The 7996-nt window shown below is 33.5% G+C and overlaps 2 long non-coding RNA genes across 3 annotated transcripts; one reads left to right on the forward strand and one right to left on the reverse strand.

Moving 5' to 3' along the window:
• The first annotated feature begins 277 nt into the window (after positions 1 to 277).
• LOC128019397 (uncharacterized) lies at positions 278 to 3015 on the forward strand. 2 transcript variants are annotated; one of them, XR_008185142.1, is made up of 4 exons: positions 278 to 494; positions 1224 to 1323; positions 1489 to 1649; positions 2037 to 3015. It is a non-coding gene; the product is annotated as an uncharacterized LOC128019397 (long non-coding RNA). The 2 variants fall into 2 exon arrangements; XR_008185143.1 differs by lacking the exon at positions 1489 to 1649.
• A 1779-nt stretch (positions 3016 to 4794) lies between these two features.
• Positions 4795 to 6022, reverse strand: LOC128019396 (uncharacterized). Its single transcript, XR_008185141.1, has 3 exons — positions 5931 to 6022; positions 5295 to 5422; positions 4795 to 5174 (listed from the first exon to the last, which is right to left on the reverse strand). It is a non-coding gene; the product is annotated as an uncharacterized LOC128019396 (long non-coding RNA).
• Between the last annotated feature and the right edge of the window lie 1974 nt (positions 6023 to 7996).

A 7996-nucleotide genomic window follows, 5' to 3' on the forward strand; every position in this document is an offset into this window, starting at 1 on the left:
GTGAGATACTGGAGGATCAAGAGGGAGAGAGAAAAAATGCCGACATTAAACTACATTAGTTATTATTATTATTATTATTATTATTATTATTATTATTATTAGGACACAAATGTGCATTTGCTGTTTTTTTGCCTGCTGATTTAACTCATGGTGGTCTCTCTAACAAACCGCAGTTTGTCTGTTCAGTTAAAGCTGTGGAAATAAACTCCTGAATAGACCTTATTGATTATAAGCTATGGCTCTAATTATTTTCTCACTCCAAAGGCGTCAAAAACCGAAGCATGGTCAAGCGCCCCTAGCGTCACTTTTATGACGCCAAATGTGCCTCTCGGCGTCGACTATCGAAGCACTACGACCTTCATTGCTTTCAGTGGGAAACTTTTGGCGTCAGAATTCGACACGAGGACATGAGATGTTTATCGCTATGAAATCACGTTCAAGAAGTCTCATTCAGCACACATCGCGCGATACTTGCTATCAGTTCAACAGTTTGGGTGAGTAGTCGTGTATACGCTCTTTTAATGCCTTTTATCAAATGTATTCTGTCTTCTTTATTAATCAGATTAGTGCCATATGTTTAATCGCTGTATTATATCGGTCATCCGCGGCTGTCTTTGAGTTTCATTGCGTTTAAATAAATGAACACAGCTGCTAATTAGTGTGATTAAACTCTATCTGTCACGTGACGTGCCATAGACCTTCGATCCGTTTTATATTATTATTAATTTCAGGATCAATGATGTAAGTTGTATTTGTAGTAAAATCATGGTAATCACGACACAATAGTAATAAATGAAATGTGAAGTTAAAACACAGTAAATGGGACATTAGTAACTGTAACTGTAGTTTTACTATGGTATATTAATAATCAATACAACAATACAATAATCACCAAACCAGCTATGTTTGTATCACTGTAATGCTAGTGTTTTTATGTGCTTTTATATGACAGATATCACAGTAATCATGTGTTCTGTACCATGCTTTTAATACCTTTTAATGTGAATCCAAAAAAAAAAAAAATCAAATTAAAAATAAATAATAAAACATGTATTTTTCCATCTTGCAGTTCATTCATATCAGTTTATATATATATATATATATATATATATATATATATATATATATATATATATATATATTTTGCTCACAGATCATTATTAACATTCTGTATATAATTCAATTTTATTTTCTCTCCCCTTTTTTATTATTTATATTTTTAGCTGAAAAGACGTAAAGGCAGTCAGCCCAGTGGTGTTTCTGGAGAGGGATTCCTTCAGAAATGGAGAAGACCGAAAGCTGCGGAGGCAGATATTTGCAGCAGTAAGTCTGTGATAGTTTGTCTCTTTTATCAAAAATTCCTGCTGTTATAATTTGTACAGCATTTGTTGTTTCTTAAACTGTTGCACTGTCCAAATACCCACACTTGCCATCTTTTCACTTGACCACTTGATTACTTATTTGACGTCTTTCCTGTATTTGGCCTAGTGTTCGAGTGAGCATGATGACCACAAGTGTGTGTCAAACTTTTCATGACCTGATGACTGTGTTTCCCAATCCTGATCCTGGAGAACCCCAGCACTGCACGGTTTTGGCGTCTCTCTTATCTGCCTTGGAGTCTTCACTGATGAGCTGATGAGTTGAATCAGGTGTGTTTGATCAGGGAGACATCTCAAATGTGCAGTGTTGGGGTTCTCCAGGACCAGGATTGGGAGCCACTGCCTTATGGGACACTTATGTGTTTAAAGAGATTTTTTATATCTAATTATCAATATTCCACATACTGTACTAAACACATCACAGTCTTAATAATCCAGTTTAACACTTGTATGATATTGTACAAGCCCCAGGACGGTCTCATCTGACACTATCAAAAGAATTCATATGACTATAGCTTGTTATTAATTACTTGCTTTCAATAATGGATTCATTTAACATTTAATTTTACAGCATCTTTACAGAGGCTGCTTTTATGGTCTAAACAAAACACAGTGTAATGTATAAGTTGAATGTAATGTAATATTTCTGTTTTACAGGATTGTTTGAGGATAACACTGCAGTTCTCCATCATGCACAAGGACTCACCTCGTTAACTCTTTATCCCCCACACACACAGATATGGTCCCTGGATCAGTGATTAAACTTTGCAGTGGTTTGATTTTTGCAGAAGATGTAACTTTGTTTTATTTATAAGCTCATAATGAATACATTACAGAACCAGTGATGAAAACAATAGTTAAAAATAGTATTTTTCGTATTGATAAAGCATTTTGTTCTCTTTTTCAAGCTTCATACAGTGAACTTTTTAGACTTTAATTAAGAGTTTTAGTAAAGGAGATATTCATACACAGTCATCCCCTAGCTCCAGTCATGAAGTGAAATCATGATGTTATTGTCAAAGCTAGCAGGTGTTTGTTTTCCTGAACACTTTCTCTGTCTTCCATTGTTCAGACAATCAGTGTTTATTTGATGCTGTGCTGATTGAGTTTTATAGATGATATTGCACACTTGACATGCATGTATTCATGGTGTTTTTTTGTGAGTTTGAAACATTTACATTGTGTTGTATAACATTTTGGTCAATTTAATTTTTTTAATAAAATTGATCTTTTTCCAGTGTTCTCTGAAAGACATACTGTATTTACTGTTTTGTTTTTTAATAAAAGCATTTTCATTTGCATACTGAAAATAGTTAATGTTTACAACATAACTGCCTTTTTATTCTTTATGGTGGCAAAAACGAGCTTGGTGACAGAGGATGCAGTGTAGTAATTTGGGCATGTTGTCTTTAAATGAGTTTGACATATCAATAAATATTGGAAGATCCTTACAAAAATATGCATGTTTATTATGCTTTATGTAATTATTTGTTCATTCATTCATTCATTAATTTATAATTTCTGTTTTTATTCCTAGGGTTCAAATGGTAGAGAATGGTAAATCACAGAAACACAAATGTGAACAATTTTAACTTTAAAACACAATGTAATATACAATGTAAATTTTAGAAGCACGTCATTTGATTAGTAAATATATTTGTCTTTGGTCAAAAAAAAAAATACAAATCTTAAAAATGTGTCTTATATTTATAATAGAGGAATCTATCTGTTGGATACAACTGCAACTGCTGGGCATGTGCACATCAATATTGCCCAATTTTTGTCAAGCTGAACAACGGAGGAAGGTGAAGACGTTAATAAAACAGAATCTAATAAGTAGCAAGCTTAATCTATTGTTAACCGAATCTATCCCTTCAGCCGAAAAACGAAAGACATCTGTCATACATGGATAAGGAAGTGTGACGCCGCTGCTCAGCTTTGATGTCATTGGCTATGACTTTTCAGGACAGTCTGTGGTTGGACTATCTTTTAACCCATATTAAACAGCGCATCATGTTAAAAAGTATGTTTTGCTCCTATCATCACATTAGTAATATATTAAGTCAACAATGAAGTGTTGCTATCTTGAGAAAAATGACATCTTTAGCGAGATCCTAATCCTAACCCTAAGCATAACTTCAATGAACTACAAAAAACAGCCCCCTAGTGTTGCCTTTCTATAGATAGAACGACGGAGGCTTGTGGGTAATGTAGTTTAAAACTTTTTATTAACGAAACTAAATAAATTATTTATTTTAAGGTAAACTGGATATCTAAATATGTTTATTGTGCAAACATCTGTGATATATTTGAGAGGCAGGCTGAAATGTGGTATTTTACAGTGAGCAATATTTAAAATGCTTTTATGCCAGCTTTCCACTTATTTCTGAAAGCTGAGCTCAACATTATTTTATCAGCATATCATAAGTAATAATCCTGCCCATTTTCTCTTTGATATGTTAATTGGACTCTGATTTACAGCCATTTGAAATGTACAGTTTTGGGCTCTTCCGGGGGGTGCTACTGGGCCCCTGGGGGTAGCAGGGCAGTAAAACCTACATATATGTATTCTCCTCATCATGAACAACAAACTGAGCTGAGTCACATTTATATCTGACAGTTTTCACAGTCCTCTGTTTTCTATTCTATTCATCATGGCTATTATACCTTTTGACAGGACATTGTGAGGCCATCTGATGAAACATGGAAAAATTAGAAAGAAATGATTTAATAATGAAAATAATAGATTATTTCTTTGATTTTTGAAGTAAATGGCAAGAAATATAATGGATGAACCTGCAACAACTTGCCATTATCTATTCCCCACTGTAAAGCAGTAATCAAGTATACACATTGTGATACTTCACTATTACACAAGGACAAATTCATGCAGTGCTAAGAATATTAATTTATATATATATATATATATATATATATATATATATATATATATATATATATATATTAGCATTATATATAACTAATTAGCCGAAATCAGTGTAAAAATGTCCTCCTCACCCCCGTATCTTGCTCCTCAGGTGCTGGACATCAGTAATGTGCGTGCTCTTGGTTTTAATGCAGTACAAGATCCACGTTGATCATTCCTGCTACATTCTCAGTTATCCCTTAAGTGTTTGTAACAATAAAGCCCATGGCACCATCTTGTAATGCAGAATAATTAATCTTGTAACTCCCTGTATTTCACAAAAAATGTGCATATTTGTTACTAAAATATAAAAAAATACTTTCTGGTGTACTGATGTCCCAGATGATATTAATCCGATCAAAAATGTTCATGTCTTAAATAAAAAAATAATCCCAATAATTAATATGTCGTTTTTCCAAGTCTAAAATAAACACATATCAGCCTACCTAGTAAAATGATGTATTTACCAAGAATCTTCAGAACACAATATTCACCATTTTCATTTTATTGAAGCATAGACTATAAAGTTGATAAAGTAGCATCAAGACAAATAAGATTCAATGAAAATAATTATCATCAAAGATACATTAACCTCATATATAAATCAGTTCACACAGATGAGTGATGAAATGTCCTTAAAAGTCACACAGTCCCATCCAGTCAACTGTGATACAGATCATGTGATACATATAAGACATGAGATACTGTTCCAGAAAATAATGATTCCCATCATCACATCTAAACTGGTTTCATCTCCCCATCGTGATCTTCTTCTCTCGTGTCTGGAAACAGTTTGTGGTTGATATCCAGCACTGATGTGGTGTAGCTTGTCCTCAGCCAGAGGATCTCTCAGTCCTAAGATCCCAGACCTGGTCAAAGTGAAACACACAATGCAGAAGAAGTTGTTTAATGGACAGAGAGCTCAGCTTATGTTCTGTGTGGTTTTAGCAGGGTGAGCAACTATGAACCTTGTAGTACTGTACACTTACCATTCTTCAAGCTGGTTTGAGACCTTTTGAGAAGCTTTTTCTCTGAAGAGAATTTAGCACATCCTCTTCTTTCACTCCTTTCAAGAGCATCACTTGGTCAAAACCCCTCATTTGGCTGATGAGATCATCTGTACAAATAAAAATACTGCAATAAATATGTCATTCTGCAAGAATTAAGAAAAGGTTACAGAAGCAAAGGTCTTGCTCATGAGACTCCATTAGCATGTGTACTTCTCAGAGACTCTAGAATTCATCTATTGTTGCAGTAAATGTGTTTTCTTCCTCTAGAATCTTTCTCCAGAGTTAATGACTTCTCTCACAAATGTGTTTTAGTCTGTGCAGTGTAAGGCCTGGCTTCAAACCAATCAACTATCAATTCACAATTTATAACATAACATTTACAAAACAATGAAATAATGTACATTGGTGTTTATATCAACTAAACCAATTTCATGATACTTGTCTGCTTTTAAAACAGGTGGTGTGTTTTTAAAAACATAATATTAAAAATGTCCAGTCACACTTTGCTAACATGCTGTAATTGTAATAGTATAAAACGAAATCAAGGCTGACATGACCAGTTCTGTGAGAGATCATCATAAAATGTTGTATAACATTGCTTCAACACACACATACCAGAGGACTTCTGTTTGTTTGAGCTCAAGATGGCCGTCTTCATTTCTCATCCTGAGCAAATCATTTCCTTGGTCTTCCTTCTCTTCTGTGAAACAAGATAATCTCTACTTACTCTCTGTGCAATTAATATTGCTCATTAAACATAATTAAGTTAATTTAAAGTAAGATTCAGACCAGAGCATTTGATGAGTAAATGTTGATTAAAAAATATTCTAAACAAATGTACCTGGGAAGAGGTGATCATGGCAAGATTCGCTGAGACTCAGTAATAGCTCTTTTAGGTTTTAGGAAGGTTTGTGAGGGTTGGCTCTTAAAATAGCTGTTGAGCTCGATATTTTAGACCTGAAAAAGAAGAACAGCATTATCTGGAAAAAATCCTGTAAGACAGAAGGAAGGACATATTATTAATTACGTGCAGCTTGTACATTACACCTCTGTAAAGATGCTGTATAATTAAATGTTAAATGCATCCATTATTGAAAGCAAGTAATTAATAACAAGCTATAGTCATATGAATTCTTTTGATAGTGTCAGATGAGACCGTCCTGGGGCTTGTACAATATCATACAAGTGTTAAACTGGATTATTAAGACTGTGATGTGTTTAGGGATCATTTTTAAGACTTTGACCCTGTCCAGATACCCACACTTGCAGTCTTGGCCACTTGAGAGTGTGTGTACGTGACAGTGTGTGCACAAGACTGTCCCCGGTCTTAATAATGCCAAAGCACAGCGTCCTTAACACACACTAAACCTCTCCAATACTGCTCCGGAGCGCTATACAAAGCTTAGTGTATCCCATCATGCATCATGTTTTGGAATAAATCGTCAGACTTTTTGCCGAGATCTCACAAGAGGTCACGGAAAGCTGTCCAATGTACAGTATGTGAAATATTGATAATTAGTTATTAAAAATCTCTGTAAACACATAAGTGTCCCATAAGGCAGTGGCTCCCAATCCTGGTCCTGGAGAACCCCAACACTGCACATTTGAGATGTCTCCCTGATCAAACACACCTGATTCAACTCATCAGCTCATCAGTGAAGACTCCAAGGCAGATAAGAGAGACGCCAAAACCGTGCAGTGCTGGGGTTCTCCAGGATCAGGATTGGGAAACACAGTCATCAGGTCATGAAAAGTTTGACACACACTTGTGGTCATCATGCTCACTCGAACACTAGGCCAAATACAGGAAAGACGTCAAATAAGTAATCAAGTGGTCAAGTGAAAAGATGGCAAGTGTGGGTATTTGGACAGTGCAACAGTTTAAGAAACAACAAATGCTGTACAAATTATAACAGCAGGAATTTTTGATAAAAGAGACAAACTATCACAGACTTACTGGTGCAAATATCTGCCTCCGCAGCTTTCGGTCTTCTCCATTTCTGAAGGAATCCCTCTCCAGAAACACCACTGGGCTGACTGCCTTTACGTCTTTTCAGCTAAAAATATAAATAATAAAAAAGGGGAGAGAAAATAAAATTGAATTATATACAGAATGTTAATAATGATCTGTGAGCAAAATATATATATATATATATATATATATATATATATATATATATATATATATATATATATATATATATATGAAAAAAAAAAAAAATATATATATATATATATATATATATATATATATATATATATATATATATATATATATATGAAGAAAAAAAAATATATATATATAAAAAAAAAATATATATATATATATATATATATATATATATATATATATATATATATATATATATATATATATATATAAACTGATATGAATGAACTGCAAGATGGAAAAATACATGTTTTATTATTTATTTTTAATTTGATATTTTTTTTTTTTGGATTCACATTAAAAGGTATTAAAAGCATGGTACAGAACACATGATTACTGTGATATCTGTCATATAAAAGCACATAAAAACACTAGCATTACAGTGATACAAACATAGCTGGTTTGGTGATTATTGTATTGTTGTATTGATTATTAATATATCATAGTAAAACTACAGTTACAGTTACTAATGTCCCATTTACTGTGTTTTAACTTCACATTTCATTTATTA

This window comes from Carassius gibelio, chromosome A9, assembly GCF_023724105.1.
Source record: "Carassius gibelio isolate Cgi1373 ecotype wild population from Czech Republic chromosome A9, carGib1.2-hapl.c, whole genome shotgun sequence".
Taxonomy (NCBI): Eukaryota; Metazoa; Chordata; class Actinopteri; order Cypriniformes; family Cyprinidae; genus Carassius; species Carassius gibelio.